We start from the raw sequence: 22,352 nt of genomic DNA, 5'->3' as shown, positions 1-22,352 counted from the left end.
TAACAACTATCTACTGTGTCATGAGACATGCAAATATAAATTGAATAAATAGAGGACATAAATAAAGGAAATTAAATTATCTCAAATATACCTACAAACGAGGCATAATGATGCAATATGTGCATACAGCAAGCCTAAATAGCATGTTAGCATTGATTAGCTTGCAGTCATGCACTGACCAAACTGATTAGCACTCCAACAAGTCAATAACATCAACAAAGGGCCCTTTTGTGCATTCACGCACAGCATAAAACGTTTGGTGGACAAAATGAGACAAAGAAGGAGTGGAAGATTTTTCATGTAAACAAACTGTTGCGTCACAGTCCACACTATGGTGAGTTCAAGAACCGCCGAAATGAGTAGGACAAAACAATGTTCACCAAATACTCTCATCAGTGAAGCCTACACACAAACATATTAAACAGCGGGCTTTCTAACAATTGGGAAGATTTGTGTCATGTTTGTCCTCAAACAAAAAACATACTAAAACAAAAACAAAAATTCCCCCCCCATCTTTTTCCATTTTTAATCCTTTTTTAAAAATGCTCCAGGGAGCCACTAGGGCGGCACTAAAGAGCCGCGGGTTGCTGACCCCCGCTTTAAGAGATCTATTTGAAGCATTAATGACTTTTACTAATTGTGTGTGATGTTTTATAAATGATCATATTCGGAATGACATCTGTGTTTATTTAGTAAATAGCATCTGGCTGCTTAACAAATTAGCTATTATAGCTAAACTGCACAAGCTGATTTGAGAAAAGTTTAAATAACATTTATTATAGTATATTTGCTGCCATTGTTTTTACTAATATTTAGTTAATGCATATACGATGCAGTTATTAAGCTTATTTCATTAGGTGATAAAAAAAAATGATGTCTTGTTGTGCGTCCATGGCCAATTATACAAATTAGACAATAACGTTATCAACTCTTTTGCATTATAGGAGACCTATAGACAACTTAATGGTTATCAAGCCTAAATATAGCCATTCCAATATTGTACATAACTGAATATGGCGCAAAATGAGATGATTTGTGACAAAACAAAACGTAACATTTCAAATCTTTCTGATTCAGCTATCCAAAAGTCTCTCCTGGTCTTTGAGAAACTATTAGCATAAAATATCTACTGGCCCAGTCCCGATTCAGTTCCCACAAGAAAATGCTGGAACTGACTGAGAGGGAATGCCAGAAGCAGTGCTGACGAGTGCTGCTGAATCATTCCAGGGTGTGTGTGTGTGTGTGTGTGTGTGTGTGTGTGTGTGTGTGTGTGCGTACCAAGGGAACACGTAGGCTGGGATGCTGCGGGCTGATGGGGGCGGGGTTTTAAAATACCTAACTGGACTGTACACACTCTTTCATCAACCACAAGCTTCCTCTTCTCTTCCACCCAACAGCCTCCTCCTTCCCCTCTGCTTTCTTTGATGTCCATCTCTTTCCTCATCCACCTCCCAGTGAACAATAAATGACTGTTCCCTCCTCGATCACACTGCCGCTCTATGATTACGCCCACTTAAAAAGAAAATCATCTCCTGGGTGTGAGACAATCTGGATGTCAAAAAGTCATTGCACAGAATGACAGTGAGTGCTGTTAATATAAATGAGAAAACAATTGCAGTGAAAAGTAAATTTACTGCAAGGTGCCCAGAATACAGATGAGGTCATAAATGTTCAAGTAAAAAGCACAAAACAGCATGTGGTGCACATATCTCAAGAGTTTTTTTCGGGACAGTTTTGTTGGTCTATAAATATTTTCTTTTCCCATTTATGGAGAAGAGTTTTCTATCAGCCAGCAGTGAGATTTGGGTTTTTGTGAGTGTTAATGGTGCGCCAAGATATTCACAGATGCGTACGTGTGGTGTAGTTGTGTGTATATTCACCCTGCATAAACAGTGTCAGTCCATATGCGACCCAACCTTTATAACCTTTACATTTCTCCTTATTACATGTCACTTCTAATGAAATTTAAATGTGGAGAGGCCTGATTTCTACCGCTGGATTGCTTTAAAGCATGTTAACATACCCCTCACAGGACATAAAGCAGAGACCGTCTGTCCTACAGCAAAGCCAGAGCAACTTTTCACTACATTACTACGACATAACAGACTATAAACCTGCTGGCTATGATCACTACAAGATAAATCATCTATGCAATACCACAGATGTGACATTGATTGATGTAGTTCCTTAAAAGTCCCATTTAAATTTACCTCAAGTCCTCATTCGGTCTCAGATTTACTCTTATTACCCAGGACATCTGCACAACCAACCTGTATAAACAATTCCGCAACGACAATACACAACCCTGTGGTAATAAATAAATAACTCTCCAAAAAGGATTATCTTTGTAAGGACAAACTACCACATTGGTGATGACACACTTTTTCAACATGTTTTGAAGACAAAAAAAAAAAAGAGTTTAAAGACATTAATATATCATTTAAATCATATTTTTATTATCAGTAATCACAAACCAAAGATACACTGCAATAAAAATAAGATTATATTCCTTGGCTTTTTTTGACAATTGTTGCTGGATGTCTCTGGTTCACCATTGGCTTAAAATTAGCATCATAACTCCTCCGTTTACTAACTTTCTAACAACCTTTGGGGCATTTTTATGTCAGTGGATCTCTGTCTGCATCTGTTCAGGTCAGTGCTGGGTATGTGGGTGACAGGAAGAAACACTACGACTGGCTTGGGCATAAATGGTTTGGCTTGGTGGGCATGTACATCTGCAGAGCCCAACTTTAAGGAAGGAGACAATTGTTGTTGTTTTTTAGATTTTCTCCAGGAAAAAAAGTGTCTTGCATTCGGGTAAATTCTACTATTTGATAAATATTTTGGTACAGCTCCTGTATTGAAGATCATTTGTTACTGCAGCACTTGGTGAACGGTCAAGTCAGGGGTATGTGTGGACTGCAGTGTATTAAAAGTATATTTTGGCTAACCTTAAAATGAAAACAGTTAATAGCACTTATCTAATATATATATATATATATATATATATATATATATATATATATATATATTATTATTATTATTATATACAAATATATATTATTATATATTATATATATATTTAGCGCTGAAAAGTCATTTGTATAAATAGAAATATGTTAGGTGCTGGGTCTGGACTGCATGTGCATGTCAAAAGTACAACCAAACCAAGAAATGGTGATCAGAACACTTCTAACGCTAGTAGAATGTACATTTAGTCACATTGCGCGCAATTCGAGTTTGACAAGATTTGAGAGGACAAAGCGCTAGTATGCATGCAAGTAGAATTGCGTCACAAGGGGATGTCACCTACTAATGGCCTGTCATGCTAATTATGGAGACCATGGGATTACATTGACGTCAGAAAAGAACGCTAAATGAGTTATTTGTATTGTAGGTCACGATGGAGCTTTTACCCCTTCGATACAAGGGTTTTACAAACATGCATTCCATTTTGTTGTCTTGTGGTGTTTTTAGTCTTTATCTATTTTCACATGAACATTAGAAAAAGATGGTCAGCTTCAGTGCTGCTCAATGCTCTCCTGCTAGCTGGCTGCAAACTCTGGAATTAATTTCTGGACGGAACAGCATCTCATTACTCCATCTCATTGAGACACATCTCTGTTCCAGGGAACAACGCCACAGTTTGCGGCCAGCTAGCAAAGCAGGTAATCCACTTGTGGAGTAATTTCAACAGACATGCATAAACTAATACCATAACATTGTATCTAGGGCTGCAGCGATGAATTGGTCAAACCGGTTAATTTGATTTGAAAAAAACGTTGATTTACACTCTGTTGCTTCGCTTGCTGCATAACTAATCGATTTTAAAAGGGAATTGCACTTTTTGGGGGGAATTTTGCCTGTAATTCACAATCGTTATGAGAGACAAGAAAACATATTTCTTTTTTTCTAATGCATTCTAACTCGGACATAAAAGTGCACTTACTATGGAACCAATAGTCATTGTGTCTATTTTGATCATAAAACCCCCAAATTAACCATCCAAAACGCGCCAACAATAGTCCACATGCATCTCGTGAGCTGAATATTAACCAAGTATTAGCGATATTGTTGTTATAAGCGCTAACGTAAAAGGACCTAAATTTAGCTGCGCATTGATCAGAGAAAGTAAACTTCCTTATGCTACTGTACTTGATATCATCAGCTGGTGAGCTGCTTTCTCACACCAAAGCTTGTGAAAGTTAATTCTAGTTTAATCATAGTAAAATGATGTGGACATAAACTGAGAAGTTGGTACACTTTGACAGCCAACTACGACTTGGAAATGGTGAAAAAGACCCGAAAAAACGTATTGTAAGCACAGTTTTGCTCGCATTTATTTACTAGTTCAAATGCATAAAAAAACGTGTGCCTGTCTGACATAAAGATTGTGAATGAAAGGCAAAATAAAAAATAAAGCCCAGTTCCCATTTAAATCGTAATCAGAATAATTAGTCATGGCAATGTAAATAAAAAGAACATCTCTATCATGTCTTGCGCCTCCAAGGTAGGCTCCTCCTTCCTGCGGGCACGCTCTCCACTAGTCTGCTTAGGCAATATGGTGCTTCCCCCACACACACACGCCAGTGTTTCCCATTTATTTATTTATTTGTATCCACAAATAAACTCATAAATGCAAATGTGGCGCTTCCGGGTTCATTTTGTTCATAAGGAAATTATAATGGAAGTGTGGTGGATCATGTATCATAAATATGCTTCACAACATCTCATACACATCTGCTTTGCCTGAGACTGCCAATCTCTGTATTTTCTGGTTCAGCTATGCCCCTAAGACTTCCTGGTAATATACAGTGGGTACGAAAAGTATTCAGACCCCTTTAAATTTTTCAGTCTTCTTTTCATTGCAGCCATTTGCAAAAATCAAAAAAGTTCATTTTATTTCTCATTAATGTACAATCAGCACCCCATCTTGACAGAAAAAAACAGAAATGTAGAAATTTTCAAAAATGTATGAAAAATACAAAACTCTAAAGTCACATGTACATAAGTATTCAGACCCTTTGCTCAATGCTTTCTTGATGCACCTTTGGCAACAATTACAGCCTCAAGTCTTTTTGAATACAATGCCACAAGCTTGGCACACCTATCTTTGGGTAGTTTTGCCCATTCATCTTTACAACACCTCTCAAGCTCCATCAAGTTGGGTGTCAAGCTTTGGTTTTCATCAAGGACGTCTCTGTACATTGCTGAACTCATCTTAATGGTAACCAAAAACCCCATGGTCACTCTGTCAGAGCTACTGCATTCTTCTGTAGAGAGAAAATAACCTCCCAGAACGACAACCATCTCTGCAGCAATCAACCAATGGTAGAGTGGCTAGACAGAAACTATTTCTGAGTAAAAAGTTTGCCAAAATGCACCTGAAAGACTCTCAGATCATACATGACTCATCACCAGGCCAATAATATCCCTACAGTGAAGCATGGTGGTGGCAGCATCATGTTGTGGGGATGTTTTTCAGCAGCAAAAACTGGGAGACTAGTCAGGATAGAGGGAAAGATAAATGCAGCAATGTACAGAGACATCCTGGATGAAAACCAACGCTTCCAATCCAACCTGATGGAGATTGAGAGGTGCTGCAAAGAGGAATGGACAAAGAGGAATGGGCAAAACTAACCAAAGATAGGTGTGCCAAGCCTGTAGCATCATATTTAAAAATACATGAGGATGTAATTGCTACCAAAGGTGCATCAACAAAGTATTGAGCAAAAGGTCTAAATACATGTAATTTTTAAGTTTTTTTTTTATTTTAAATACATTTGCTAAAATTTCTACATTTGTGTTTTTGTCAAGACAGGGTGCTGAGTTTACATTAATGAGAAAAAAAATGAAAATTGAAAAATAGAGCAAAAAGGCTGAAATATATGTATGATGTTTCTTTATCTCATCACAAATAACATGATTACGTAAGCAACCGCCCACTCTGCTGTCTTTCGTTTGTTTGTTATGAGTTTTAATTAAAAATTGAAAATTGTAATTGAAAATTGAGTTTTCAGAGAATACAATCTGTGATTTTATTTTAGGCTAAGTAATACTTTGATTAATTGTTTGATTAGTGTAACTAAGAAAAATCCATCAAATCCAGACCACAACCATTAAATATGCAACTTTAAACTAGCGGACAGTTTCCACAAGGCGGCTGCAATCGAGCACATGTGAGAGCAGGGGTGTGGGTGCTGTGCTCTGTGTGTCGGTGAACAGTTTTCATTTATGACACATGTTACAAGTGAAATTTCAGTGTTTGTTATGTGCATTTGTTGAAGAAAAAAAGAAAGTCATTGCAAGCAGGGAAAGCATTTTTTAATTCAACTATTTTACCTATAATTAGCATTGAGGCTATAAAGTATATTTTATCCGATTACTCGAACAAACTAACGGAGAGATTACTCGATTCCTAAAATAGTCATTAGCTGTAGCCGTGTATGTATCAGAAATCAAGCGGGGCTTCTTTTGTGGCTTAGCAACAAACAGGCATATTGTCACCAACTCAACTTTTAATTTGGAGAAACAAACAAAGTTTGGAATTATGTTTCATTTGAAAAATCATAAAAACTCAAAAAGGTAAGCAGTTGTATTGTCTGTTCCCTTACTGTACAGGGGTACATACTGAACTGTGACCCTGGTACCGAGATACACGAGGATGCTATACAATTGCAACACTAGTGTGAATAGTTGTCATTCTCTATTTCCTGGGTATATCATGTGCATAGTGTGATAAATTGACCCAAACAACAAAACTACAACAGATCAAGGAGTCGGGAATTTGGCGTAATGTGATTGGTTGATGTGGTCTGGTCTGCAGCAGACATGAGCCCAGCTTGTAATGCGTTATTCGTTAAATTCATCAACATGTTCAACAGGCGAGCAGCAGATGTAAGACATCTAATGAGGGCTAATTACACACTCTCCCACTTCAAGTCTTCCACTGTAACTTGGCTAAGGGGAGATGTTTCTCTAATGGTGCACAGGCCCTTTGAAACAAATTGCTACCCTCATACTGCGCTCGGAAGGGGAAGCATTCCTCTCTTTTTGTCGAGTTATGACCTATTTAGTTGTGGTCAGAAGTTTGCCTTCGCTTATGGACATGAATGTCAATGATAGTACTGTTGTCCGTAATGTCTTTGAACTGGTTTTTGGTCAGTCCAAAGAGTCACACGAGCTCTTTGTACGCTGCACTCGTAAGTAACAGGAAAGCTAAGACTGTAAGCACTTAAAATGACTTAAAAGGGAATTGCACTTTTTAGGAATGTTGCCTATCATTCACAATACTTAAGTCAGACAAGAACAAATGTTTTTACTTTTTTATGCATTCTAAATCGTAAATAAACACGATCAAAAGTCTGTTTACAATGGAGCCTATAGGAGTCGCTGTATCCCGCCTATAAAGCGCTTAAAAAACATGCACACACTTCCATCAACGTATTATAACAAAGCTGTAAGCCTATATGTAATTTAGTAACAGGCACGTTTATAATTCACATGTACAATTTATGTACAGTATTTTGCTCCTTTTAAGCATAAGGCGGCACATTAACTTAAAAAACGCATCATGACGTTAGCTTTTTCCTTCAACAACATCAATGATTACTACTCACTGCAGACTTAAGTTAAAGTACCAATGATTGTCACACACACACTAGGTGTGGCGAAATTATTCTCTGCATTTGACCCATCACCTTTGATCACCCCCTGGGAGGTGAGGGGAGCAGTGGGCAGCAGCAGTGGCCACGCCCGAGATTCATTTTTAGTGATTTAACCTCCAATTCCAACCCTTGATGCTGAGTGCCAAGCAGGAACTCACAACCTACTGATCTCAGGGCGGACACTCTAACCACTAGGCCACTGAGTAGGTGAGAGCCAACACACATAATAAAACATCAATTACTGTACAATGTCTGCTCTCACTCAAATGCCGACTGTCAGGATGTTCCAATATTCCCATTTAGATAAAGAATGACTTATAATCCTCGCAAAGAAAAAGGAATGTGAAAACCAACAGAAGACCAAGCGACTTTTCGTGTCTTTCTCACCATTCCTGGGTCTAAGTTGGAAGCCAAAGTTGAACAACTCATCGGATTATGCACTCATCCAGGTGAGAGACAGTATTTATGATCCACAATAAACTTTCACGAGTCGATGATTTCAACATAGTCACACAAGTTAGTTGCCTCCCTCTGATCATGGCGTTGCTATAAATAGTTTTCCAGCGTTAGTACTAAGAATAACAATATCACTTAACACTTGGTTAATATTCAAGTCACGAAATGTAAATGGAGTATTGTTGGCGGTTTTTGGATGGTTATTTAGAGGGCTTTATTGATGGAATAGAGGACTTCCCATATGCTCCATTGTAAACTGACTTTTTACGAGTTAGTATGCATTAAAAAAACAGCGAGGCATATGTGTCACAGTGAAGCGGCAGTTGGGTGAGTAGAAAAAGTCTACGATTGTAAAAATCTGACTTAACAACGACTGGACAACAAAGTATAAATGTTCTACCCCGAGCAAGTGCTTGAGTAATTGTTTTCTGGCGGACCCCTTAAGCGACGGACACATTGATCCAGACAAGCAGCAACAATGGTGAAAATCCCAGCTTGTAAGCTTCATCATGAAACTTGGTCAAACATTTGTAAGTAGATATATTTTGTGTATAAAGATATTTAATTTGTTTTGTATTGAAATTGCTGGCTTGGTGATGTTTTTTGTATTCGTGGTCGTGTTTTTTGTCTGAAAGTAACGATCAAACCTTATGTATTACATGTAATGCTAAATTTGACCAGTAAAGGGCGACAACGCTAATAGTGATTAGGCACATACAATGTTTGGGGTCTGAATGTTGTGTAATTTCTGGATGTATAAACATTTGTAGTTTATTGTGTGAATATATTAACACTAAACCCTCTATTTTATATGTAAAATACACAATGGACATTATGTAAAACACACAATGGACGTTATGTTTATTTTATGTTTATATTTTCAGTCTTACAAACCTAGATGAAGGAAGAAGTGTAATGAAATAAAACTGAGGAAGGAAAATAATTCAAAAGAAGGAACATTAATCCTCAACAAAAACTGGAACTTCTTTTTTTGTTTTATACTGTTAACTAGCTGCACATGCTGGAAACGAGTAGCGAGGGCAGACACTGCGGTGTGAAAGCTGATCTGTTTACTTTGCAATTAAGTAAACACAGTCTCAAAGGAATATAACCTGCAGAGGCACTTTCTGACGAAAAATCCACATTTCGATGTTCGGCCCCTGGGCTTATAAAACTCTTCATTATGTAGTTGAATAGTCCTGATATACTGTACCCCAATCTAAACCTACATAAACACATTGCTGTCTGAGCAACTAAGCTATACAATTGTGCACATTTAACCGACAAGCTGTGTTCTCCTAGATAAGACTAATTGTTCTATTTTCTGAATAATACAAGACAGAGGTGTTTTTAAACTGCGTTCAAGGACCACTGAACAGAGTAGGATACAGGATAACAGAGAGTTACACACTTTTCATTTTAAATCAATTTTGAAGTGCTTCAATATAAACCAATATTTGAAACAATAAAAGCTTAGCTATCAAAGCGGATAAAATATGAAGACTAAAACTATCAGTGAAGGATAAAAAACACAAAACATGCAAAATGGTGTGTTTTGTAACAGTGTGTCTATTTATTTTCATTGTTTAAAAAAATATAAGATTTCAGTGTGTGTATTGTATACAGTGCATCTGGAAAGTGTTCACAGCACTTCACTTATTCCACATTTTGTTATGCCACAGCCTTATTCCAAAATGGAACACATTAATTTCTATTCTCAAAATTCTATAAACAATACACCATTAATTTTTATCCTCAAAATTCTACACACAATACCCCATAATGACAATGTGAAAACGTTTTTTTGAGAATTTTTTGCAAATAAAAAAACAAAAAACAAAGAAAATACGTATCCTAAAATATTCACATCCTTTGCTCAATAATTTTTTGATTCACTTTTGGCAGTCATTTAAGTCTTTTTTAATTTGATGCCACGAGCTTGGCACACCTATCTTTGGGCAGTTTCGCCCATTCCTTTTTGCAGTACCTCTCAAGCTTCATCAGGTTGGATGGGAAGCGTCGGTGCACAGCCATTTTCGAATCTCTTCAATCAATCAATCAAACTTTATTTATTTAGCGCTTTTCATATATAAAATAAATGCAACGCAAAGTGCTTTACAGAGTTAATAACAATACCCCGGTGACCCATATCCCCCATTATCACATACGTACGCACGGACACAGATACCAAACACACACACACAACATACACACATATGCAACTAAACGGACAAATGATTGCATGGCTGAGTACAGAGGAGACATGTGAGTACCGTATTTTCCGCACCATAAGCCGCCCTGGGTTATAAGCCGCGCCTTCAATGAACGGCATATTTCAAAACTTTGTCCACCTATAAGCCGCCCCGCGTTATAAGCCGCATCTAACTGCGCTAAAGGAATGTCAAAAAAACAGTCAGATAGGTCAGTCAAACTTTAATAATATATTAAAAACCAGCGTGATGTGGGCGCGCATGGAGTCGTATATCAACATGGACGGAGCTGCGTGAAAAAAGCCACCCGGCCTCTTCGCGTAAACCTACCTTAACCACTCGCTCATCTTTTCTTCATCCATCCATCCCTTCGAGTTAGCTTTTATGATGACGCCGGCTGGAAAGGTCTCTTTTGGCAAGGTCTTCCTTTTGAATATCACCATGGGTGGAAGTTTCTGGCCATTAGCATGGCAAGCTAGAACCACAGTGAAGGATGACTTCTCATTCCCTGTGGTGCGAATATTCACTGTACGTGCTCCCGTTGTATCCACAGTGCGGTTCACAGGAATATCAAAAGTCAGTGGAACCTCGTCCATGTTGATAATGTTCTCTGGCCGGATCTTTTTTTCAGCTATCTTGTTTTTAAAATATGCACGGAAAGTAGCCAGCTTTTCTTGAAAGTCTTTAGGCAGTTGCTGTGAAATAGTAGTCCGTGTGCGGATGGAGAGATTGCGTCTTTTCATGAACCGGAAACCTGTCGCTTAGTAGGAGCCATTTTGTGGTCTTTACAGATGTAAACACACAAAGGAAATGAAACGTAATATCCGCGCGCTTCTTCTTCTTCTACGGGAGCGGGTGGTTGCTTACAGTAGAAGAAGAAGCGCTTCCTCTTCTATGGGGGCGGGTGCTTACCTTGGCGGTTGCTTGCGTAGAAGAAGAAGCACTTCCTCTTCTACGGGGAAAAAAGATGGCGGCTGTTTACCGTAGTTGCGAGACCGAAACTTTATGAAAATGAATCTTAATATTAATCCATATATAAAGCGCACCGGGTTATAAGCCGCACTGTCAGCTTTTGAGTAAATTTGTGGTTTTTAGGTGCGGCTAATAGTGCGGAAAATACGGTAAACACTATCACTGGAGCCATCTGCACCAGGAGGTCATCAGACCATGGCCACCAGGACACTGACACAAAGCGCCCCCACAAGCACGGCCGATAACCCCTGATGCAGATGGCTCATCTGAGGAACGTTGGAAAATAAAAATAATAAAACTTGTAAAATAGTAAGAACCATGAGTAGAGATAAAGAATAAAATACAAGCAAGACATATGAAGATTAATAGAAAAAATAAAATGAATATACAGCAAATAAATAAACAGAACTAAATAAAATCTTGCATAACTACCGTATTTTTCGGACTATAAGTCACAGTTTTTTTTCATAGTTTGGCCGGGCTCCAGTGCGATTTATATATGTTTTTTTTTCTTCTTTATTATGCATTTTCGGCAGGTGCGACTTATACTCCGGTGCGACTTATACTCCGAAAAATGCGGTAATAGGATAAAAAGTGAAATACAAATGACTTCCATAAAATAATTAATATCAGGTAAAAGCCAAATCAAAAAGGTGGGTCTTAAGCTTGCTCTTAAAAAGATGAACGTTCTCCGCAGCCCTGGGGTCCTCCGGCAAGCTGTTCCATAGACGGGGGCCATAATGGTGGAAAGTGACTTTGTGTCCTGACTTTTGGAATAATTAGTAGATGAGTGCCGGAGGATCTCAGGGCCCGGGAAGGCTCATAGAGTAAAAGCAAATCTGAAAGATAAGAAGGCCCAATACCATAAAAATATTTATAAACCATAATAAGAACCTTAAAATTGATTCTGAAACACACGGGGAGCCAATGCAGAGATTTTAAAACTGGTGTAATGTGAGCCCGCCTTCTGGTCTTCGTCAGGACATGTGCTGCTGAATTTTGTAGTAATTGCAAAGGTGTAATAACCTTTTTAGAAAGACCAGAAAGCAGGGCGTTACAATAATCTATTCGACTTGTAATAAAAGCATGCATTAGCGTCTACGTGTTGCCCTGAGAGAGAATTGGGCGAACTCTGGCTATATTCTTGAGATGATAAAAACCTATTTTTGTTATATTTTTTATATGTGGTATAAAACTAAGGTCAGAGTCAAAAACGACGCCCAGAATTTTCACTTGTCGTGATGGAGTTAAAGACAATGATTGTAGTTTTGATATGTGTTTCTCTCTCAGGGTCTCAGGGCCGATGACCAAGACTTCAGTCTTGTCCTGGTTAAACTGTAAAAAATTATCTGCTATCCAGGACTTAATATCTAAAATGCAATTAAAAAAGAGTATCAATTGGTCTTGTGTCATCAGGAGGCATGGAAATATACAACTGTGTGTTGTCAGCATAACTGGGGTAATTAATTCCATATCTCCTGATGACACTGCCAAGTGAACTCATGTAAATATTAAAAAGAATAGGACCTAAACTTGATCATTGAGGCACACCACGTGTGATTTCATAGGTATTTGAGGAGCATCTATCCATACTTACTAAAAATGTTCTGTCTGACATATATGAAGTGAACCATTTGTGAACAGTACCAGAGAGTCCCACCAGGGGTTTCAGTCTATTTAAAAGAATGAAGTGATCCACAGTATCAAAGGCAGCACTAAGATCTAGTAGAACCAAGACTGACAGTTTTTGAGAGTCAGCACTCAACCTGGGATCATTCACGATCTTTAAAAGGGCCGTCTCTGTACTGTGGCTCAAAACCAGACTGAAACTTCTCCAAAATATTGCAATTATTTAAAAAAAATCATATCATTTTTTAAAAACAAGTTTTTCTAAAATGTTACTTAAAAATGGTAAGGTTGATAATGGTCTGTAATTATTAAAATTGTCAGCATCTAAATTGCTTTCTTTCTTTACCTCCGCTTTTTTAAAAGCAGCAGTAAAGACACCCGTTTGAAGTGAGCAATTTAAGATATTTAAAATCTCCTCTATCAGAGAATCATAAAATATTCAATAACATTTGGTTGGAATTTAATCTAAAGGACATGTGGTGGGTTTTATTGTAGAAAAAACCCTGTCAAGCATCTCAGCATTAACCGGGACAAAACTGTCCAACATTTCCTCAGGTAAAAACAGACACTGAGATGGATTAAAAGCAGTGTGAGAAAATAAAATGTCACATCTGATGGTGTTTATTTTATCTCTGAAGTGGTCTGCAAACTGCTCACAAAGGGAGTGTGTAGGTGTGCGAGGTATGTTATTAAAATCAGGGTTTAACAAATGGTTAATTGTTGCAAAAAGGACTCTGGGGTTATTCTTATTGTTTGCAATTACTGTGGAGAAAAAAGTGTTTCTTGCGTTCCTAACCGCCCTGTTGTATATTTTTTGCTGTTCACATAATATTTGATGGTTAATCATTAGTTTATTTTTCCTCCATTTCCTTTCTGCTATCCTGCAATTTTTATTTATTTATTTTTTTTACTTAATTTCTCCATGAAGGTACTGATTTTAAAACAACCTTTCTTGATTTCAGAAGAGCAACAGAGTCATGGCTGGATTTGAGGTTTTGATTAAAATTGTCTACAATAAAATCACAGGGTGCAGGTAAAACTATTGGAGGACAATTATTAAAAACTCTAATAAAATTTGCAACCACTTCAGAAATTCAATAGCGCTTCATCACAGTTCGCACTGAGGTCACCCGCTGGATACAAGCGGTGATATTAAAAAACACACAGTAGTTGTCAGACACAGCCATGTCAACAACAGAGGACACACTAAAGTAATGACCAAATCCAGAGTGTGTCCTCTGTTATGAGTTGGCTATGTGACATGTTGGGTAAAATCCATAAAATCATATTTTTTTTAAAAATCCCTTGAAACAGGGTCTAAAATATTATCAGTGTGTAGATTAAAATCCCCAGCTAAAATTATCATATTATATGTTGAATGAATGATTGATAAAAACTCAGAAAAATAATTCATAAAAGCAGCACATTTCTTCGGTGGTCCGTAAACAGTGACACACAAAACTGGGGGGCTGCTAAAAACAATTGCATGATATTCAAAAGTGGTATAGTGATCAAATAAAATATGTTTTGATGTTAGGGAATGCGTGGCTACTGATGCAGTGCCACCTCCCTTCCTACCATTTCTGACTGAAAAGGCTAAGTTAAAATTGGACGGAGAGGCCTCAGTGAAAACAACTGGTGCATCTGTACCCAGCCATACCTCAGTTACAAGTAAGCAGTCTAGTTTGTGGTCTAAAATCAAATCATTAATAATAAAAGACTTATTGACCAGAGAACGAATATTTAAAAGTGCCATGTTAATAGTGATTGGTGTATTTGTGATCTCTGTTTGTGATGATGGTATGAATTAATCAATTATTTGGGGAAAAAAATCAATCAATCAATCAATCAATGTTTATTTATATAGCCCTAAATCACAAGTGCCTCAAAGGGCTGCACAAGCCACAACGACATCCTCAGTACAGAGCCCACATAAGGGCAAGGAAAAACTCACCCCAGTGGGACGTCGATGTGAATGACTATGAGAAACCATGGAGAGGACCGCATATGTGGGTGTAACCCCCCCCCCCCCCCTTCTAGGGGAGACCGAATGCAATGGATGTCGAGTGGTGAAGTCCAAGTCCAGTATTGTGTATATTGCTGTTAAAAATAAATTCCTAGGGGCTAAGACCATGGGGACATCAGGATATAGGGGCATGCTGCACACCATACGCCAGGTTGGCAGATAAGAGGCGGCTTCCCTGTGTGTTCAGGTGAAGCCGATCATTACCAAAAATATGTCTCCTCTCCCAAAAAGCATCAAAATTGTCAATAGAAGCCATGTTGTGGGAGGCACAGGTGGATGCAAGCCAAGTATTCAAGCTAAGCAGTCTAGTGAAGCGACCTATTCCTCTGCCCCAAGTAGGGCTGGGGCCAGAGATAAAAACATTCAAACGTGTATGATTAAAAGAGTTAAAAAGGGCAATAAAATCACGCTTGAGCAGCTTCGACTGTTGTTTTCGAGTGTCATTGGTACCTGCGTGGATGATTATCTTGCTGACCTGCGAGTGTGAGTTGAGGATGTCGGGGATTTGTCCTGTTATGTGAGCGACAGTGGCACCTGGGAATGACAGCATGACAACTCCTCTCACACGCACGTATTGGCCTGGTTTCCTCCAAACATGACACCTGGCATTCACGCCAAAGAGTTCAATGTTTGTCTCATCAGGCCAGAGAATTTTGTTTCTTTTTGTTTTGTTTCTTATGGTCTGAGAATCTTTCAGGTGCATTTTTACGAGTGACTGTCTTCCGTCAGGCCACTCTACTATACAGGCCTGATTGGTGGATTGCTGCAGGGATAGTTGTCCTTCTGTAAGACTACGTTTACACTACAGGCCAAAGTGGCCCAAATCAGAATTTTTTTTAATCAGATTTTTCCAAACTGACTGTTTACACTGCAAATAAAGTTTGCTTTTTATCAGACTCCAGTGTAACCGCGAATGGGGCACCAATGTGGCCTAAAATGAAAACAAAGTAAGTTGACCGGGAGGAAGTCGCTACTAGTACAAAATAAAATAAAAGTCGTAACATCTGACAAATGAGTGTTTTTTAACGTGAAAATAAATTAAAGTAATAGAATGTATGAATGGATGTATATAGTGTAATATATTTGGGAGTGTTCTAATCTTTTAATGGCTGTTAAGTAGAAGAGGTATGGACATCAGTGTGGATCTACTTGAGCTTTATTTTTCAACTCACATGTAAGCAATTGCGTCACAGCATCAATTCCGGTTCTTCGACATTCTGTATTTCTTCAGAATCAAAATATATATTCATATACTACATATAACCTATTATTGCGCACTATTGACAAGTAATGCAACGAAAATGTAGTCGTCTTCAATAGACTTTGCTCATTTAATTTGGATGTTATGATGAAATATCCACTTCCACTGGCGGGCTGCGTCTTTCCCTGCGCACACGAATGTCGTAGCTCGCCCAAAGCTGACGAAAAAGTCACATTCGGGTTGCATTCAATCGCTTTGCGTTTAGACTGAAGTCACATGCGAAAAGATCAGATTTAATTTGGATTCAGGACTACCTCCTGATGTGCCTGAATATGATGCACTTTGGAGCATTTAGAAAAATCTGATCTGTGTCACTTGAGGGCAAAAAATTCAGATTTGGTGTGCAGTGTAAACGGGGATTTTGCTCACCGAAACCGGAAATATCCACTTCCGCTAGAAACTGCGTTTTTCCCGGCAAACACGACTGATGTAGTTTGACCAAAGCTGACGAAAAAGTCACATATGGGTCGCATTCAGGTATTTGAAAAGATCAAATTCCAATTGGATTTGGACAACCTCCTAATGTGGCCTGAATCTGATGCGAACAAAATCAAATTTGAAGCACTTTGGAGCTGGTAAAAAAAAAACTATCCGTGTCACTTGAGGGCAAAAAAAATCCGATTTGGTGTGCAGTGTAAATGGGGCCTAAGATTATCTTCTCTCCACAAAGGAAGGCTTTAGTCCTGACAGCGTGACCATTCATATACTGACAAATATATATATATTGGACACCTCCCTGACTAGGGTTCTTTTCCCCCAATCGCTCAGTTTAGACGGCTGGCCAGCTCAAGGAAGAGTCCTGGTGGTTCCAAACTTCTTACATGGGCACTGAGCTCATTGGGACTTTCAAGGCAGCAGATATTTTTCTGTATTGCATTTCAAATCATGTCTTATCAACTGAAAGTACAACAGATAAGACTCCAGTTAAGCTGTAGGAACATCTTAAGGATGGGCACTCAAATTTAATCTAAAGGATGCACCTGATCTCACATTTGAGCTTCGCGACAAAGGCTGTGAATACTTATGCGCATGTGATTTGTTGTTTATTTTTTATTTTTTGTAAATTTGCAAAAATCTCAACAATTTTTTTTTTTACATTGTCATTATGGGGTATTGTGTGTAAAATGTTGAGGACAAAAATTTGTTTATTCAATTTTGGAATAAAGCTGTAAAATAAATGGTAGGAAAAAGTGAATATGAATACTCTCAGTATGCTATGTACCGGTAGGTACTTTTTCAGCACATTCAACAATACAGCAATAATAATGATAACCGTGATCATTTTGGTCACGATAACCATGATATGAATTTCTCACATCTTTACAACCTCAAGTTATAAAATGATGGATACGGATGATGTTCGTTAAGAAATTATCGATGTCGATGCCATTATCGAATCCTTTTATCGAACCGATTCCTTGTCGAATCTCTTATCTAATCCAGATAGGTTGTTGTGTGTGCACTGAGTTCCAAAAGCCGTAGATGTTATGTGACTGGGCCGGCACGCTGTTTATTTGGAGGAAAAGCGGACCTGACTGAGGACAGCATGCGAGTGAAGGTTTCAGGTGAGAGAGGACGCTAAAGGCACGCCCCCAGTGAGCATATAGTGCTGCTATGTGCGTTGTAAATAAATAAAAATGCCGACAAAAACATCACCAACATGAACGAGGTGCCGCTCACTTTCGACATCCCGATGGAGCACACTGTGGAGAAGAAGGGGACCAGCACGGTAGCGAATCGATACGCACAACGGGGCAAGAGAAGTCGGCTTTTACTTTTGTGCTAGCTTGCTTTGCTAATGGGAAACAAGACTGACTTTGAAAATGACGAGAGGGAATCCGGCGTGTTTGATGGAGAACTTGCCCAGCTGTTCATTTCGGACACAGAAGATGAGGACTTTGATGGATTTGTGGATGAGGATTGATCAAAAAAATAATGTGAGTACATTGATAAATACTTCAATAAAGTTCAACCCAACTCAGCTTTGCTCCTGCTGCCTTTTTAAAACAGCGTCCATGCATGCTAGCATATGTTTTAAGCTAGCGTATGTTTAACCATGCCTGCGCCCAAAAATACGATGCGCCTTATTCATGCGTTAAATACAGAAATAGCACCCGTAACTGACACGGCCCCTTTTAATACGGTTCGCCCTATGGTTGGGAAAATACGGTATAGTGGCTTCGATAACGGGAACCAGTTCTCAAAAAGGGATTCAAATCCATGGAACAGGTTCTTTTCTTATCGAAGCATCGGGAGAACCGATTTTTGAACATCATCCCTAACGATGGAACACTATCATCTAGGGATGTGCCGAATGATCAGCCACTAATCTGTATCAGTCGATTTTCAAGAAAAAAAGTATGCCATCATTAGGGCTGGGCGATATGGCTGAAAACTATATCACAAATCACGTTATAAGTTTTTTATATTGATAAATATCAGTAATTAATACTTTTCATGACTTATTTAAGCCTGCCAACAAATACAGTAAAACAATTTCCAACTTACCAAGGGTGCTATTTATCAGTGGAGAAAGTGTCTGTAAGCCAGGGAGGATGAGCGTGGCTAAGGTAACAAAATAATTAAAGTAGATTTGAAGGTAGTTGCAGATTTGAGACACTCGATGGTAGTCCTCCAAAAAGCTATTGAACACTACACACGAGTAGTTTGGGAAGCTACTCACTAAACCGACACGTTGGAAGTATCAGAATGTTACCGCACTGTCTGCATTAAAACCAACAAGCTATCGATATTCCACAAGAAAGACAAGTTTCTGTTATTGAGTTCATAATTTAAGATACTACAGTTTCTCTTCTCACTCTATGCAAAAAATCCACAGCGAGACAGAAAGAAGGCGCAACCACACTTGTTTGTTTATACAGTTACGTGATTGGCTGTTAGCGTGTGCCTCCCAATGCTCAGTGACACCTTCTGTTTCCTGTTTGCTGGGTTCCCAATGCGTGAGCGACTTCATGAAACAAATCATGCTTCATAATTTCTGGTTTCTTCCGACCGAAAAAATATAAATGCATATCGAATATTTTATCGAGTGTATTTTATATTGATATCGATTATGTGTCTATCATATATTGATGATACCGTTTTATCGGCCCGGCCTCGGTCATCACCATTGCCAATCAATGCCTTCTAATGTTGATCACAAACGCCGATGCTTTTATTTTAGTTCCCTAGCTAGCAGCTAATTGCGTATGTCCATACACAGTGTGAAGACACTCCTTTAAGTTAATAATAATCCCCTACATTACTGCAAATAAACTGCATTTCTTAGTATCTTAAGTATCATTATCCAGTATTAGGATGGTGATAAAAATTTTACACCCGAGAGCAACCAGGAGCAGACATGCTAGCTAAGATAGCTTGAAACAAAAGAAGAAATAAGTGAAAACTAGTCAACTTTAAAGGGGAACATTATCACAATTTCAGAAGGGTTAAAACCATTAAAAATCAATTCCCAGTAGCTTATTTTATTTTTCGAAGTTTTTTTCAAAATTTTACCCATCACGCAATATCCCTAAAAAAAGCTTCAAAGTGCCTGATTTTAACCATCATTATATACACCCGTCCATTTTCCTGTGACGTCACATAGTGATGCCAATACAAACAAACATGGCGGATAGAACAACATGATATAGCGACATTAGCTCGGATTCAGACTCGGATTTCAGCGGCTTAAGCGATTCAACAGATTACGCATGTATTGAAACGGATAGTTGTAGTGTGGAGGCAGGTAGCGAAAACGAAATTGAAGAAGAAACTGAAGCTATTGAGCCATATCGGTTTGAACCGTATGCAAGCGAAACCAACGAAAACGACACGACAGCCAGCGACACGGGAGAAAGCGAGGACGAATTCGGCGATCGCCTTCTAACCAACAATTGGCATGTGTTTGTTTGGCATTAAAGGAAACTAACAACTATGAACTAGGTTTACAGCATATGAAATACATTTGGCAACAACATGCACTTTGAGAGTGCAGACAGCCCATTTCAGGCGCGCTAAGAACATATATTTTTCCACGATTTCAGCACTCAGGTTAACCATACCTAAATAGACACAAAATACTGCATTACACAAGACTACCCGAATGTACTCAAATGATTGAAAAAAATAAATGTTTTTAAGCTAAATCATTGGTAAACACAGTTTATGTATAATAATTTACGTAAAACCGCGAGTAATGAATAAAGTTTTCATCAATTAATATATTCTGTAGACATACCCTCATCCGCTCTCTTTTCCTGAAAGCTGATCTGTCCAGTTTTGGAGTTGATGTCAGCAGGCCAGGGAAGCTAGGGTCGATATTCTTCTCTTGATCATCTTCGGTGGCATAAGGGACGGTTGCCATATCTGTCGTAGCATAGCTTTCATCGGTAAAGTGTGCGGAACAAACGACTGACCATTTCGTCGGCTTTCCCCACACCCTCGTATTTTGAACAAATTTCGTCCAATTTCTTGCCACTTTCGCATCTTTGGGCCACTGGTGCAACTTGAATTTGTCCCTGTTTGTGTTGTTACACCCTCCGACAACACACCGAAGAAAGTGAGAAAATGGCGGATTGCTTCCCGTGACGTCATCGCTCCGAGACCGAATAATAGAAAAGCGTCTAATTCGCCAAAATTCACCCATTTAGAGTTCGGAAATCGGTTAAAAAAATATATGGTCTTTTTTCTGCAACATCAAGGTATATATTGACGCTTACATAGGTCTGGTAATAATGTTCCCCTTTAAGAAATGTAAATAGCGCTTTACAGCAGAAAGTAAGCAGCTATTGACATTCATATGGCATTGTCGCAGCCAGAAGTGCACGACACGTAAAGAGGGCCAATCGGTCCATAAATTGGTGATGTCAAAACCAAGGGTAATATCAGAAAATGGTTGAAATACTAAAGTGTATAAGTCGATTTTTAGATTTTCTTAAAATCAATTTTTGTTGTTGTTGTTGATGTTTGCAAATTCAGGGGAAAATTCCTTGGACACATGAGGACTTTGAGGGCAAAACCCAAATGATTTAAATGAGTAATGGATGGTAGTTCTTGCTTTTGTTTAGTTATTGTGTACTATTAACTTAGTTTCGATAAACAATGGTATATAGTCAAAGAGAATAAGAAACTACTTTAAATACTGTGCTGTTATGCTTTAACTGTCAATACTGTATTCAACCTAAATAAATGGAAAAATGTACCGTTAGTACTTTCGGCTGATCTCACTCATGGTACTGGACTCAACTTCTAATTTGCCTTTCATCGCTTTTGTTTGTTCCTTCTTCTTCTGTGTCTAATGAATATTATCCGATTGAACCTCTTTTTGGAAATGGAAATGTGACAAGAGTGAGTAGCGCCAAGCCAAGGTAAGTAGGTAGATACAGTTCTTTGGTAAAGGGACATAGGAGGTAAAGTAAAAGTGAAACATTAACAACATGGGGAAAAGTATTAAGTACACATTGCTAAATTATTGCTATACTACTAAAACATCTTGTACCGTTCTACGCTTCCAATATTGTGGGAACAGTTTGGGGAAGACCCTTTTCTGTGCCTAGTACACAAAAGCAACAAACCCTGTATTTTGTAACAAGTGCAGAAATGTGAGGCCTTTGTAAGACAACTCAGTAAGCTGAAACAGAAACAGCCAAGGCAAGAGTCCAAACCCAATGCAGAGCTTAAGTGGTGCCAGTTTATCTCAGCCTCTCCGTATAAGACTTCTAAAATGTCACTTTTATCTCACGGTGCTCATGCATTTTAATGAATCAGCCAGATGGCACGAGCCAAGCGCATTGTCTGTGGGACGTCAACATTCTTGTGTTTGTATAAACTGTTGGGTCAGTCATTAACATGCAAAGACGAGTAAGCTGTGGTGGACGATTACTTCTGGGGGCATCTCATACTTGGTCTCTTGTACAATAGAGGACAAAAGGAAGGTTGATAGTTAAGACAGGGACAAAAAAAGTTGACAAATAGAAGATTGGAGAATTTTTACAGAATCTATTATACGTGATCATGACTTGTATCCTTTATTCTTTTTGTTCTTTCTTTTTTTCATCTTTCAAAAAGAACAAAAAAAGCAGGCTTCACACACATCTTCAAAAAAAGCCTGGAGCTCTGCAAACTGACAA

At 38.4% G+C, this 22,352-nt stretch overlaps 1 protein-coding gene across 2 annotated transcripts in view; it reads right to left on the bottom strand.

Moving 5' to 3' along the window:
* The window catches only part of galnt2 (UDP-N-acetyl-alpha-D-galactosamine:polypeptide N-acetylgalactosaminyltransferase 2), a 134,451-nt gene that overhangs the window by 85,336 nt on the left and 26,763 nt on the right, over positions 1–22,352 (bottom strand). The window contains exon 1 of one of the 2 annotated variants that reach the window (XM_061964290.1): positions 18,730–19,730. The exons of the other annotated variant lie outside the window; for it this stretch is intronic. The gene's annotated coding sequence lies outside the window, so the exon portion shown is untranslated. Of the gene's footprint in view, positions 1–18,729; positions 19,731–22,352 lie in introns of those variants that run through there. 2 annotated transcript variants of the gene reach the window in all.

Source organism: Nerophis lumbriciformis, linkage group LG06, assembly GCF_033978685.3.
Source record: "Nerophis lumbriciformis linkage group LG06, RoL_Nlum_v2.1, whole genome shotgun sequence".
NCBI lineage: Eukaryota > Metazoa > Chordata > Actinopteri > Syngnathiformes > Syngnathidae > Nerophis > Nerophis lumbriciformis.
The sequence above is the reverse complement of the archived record's forward strand: the minus strand, read 5'-3'. Positions and strand labels throughout refer to the sequence as shown.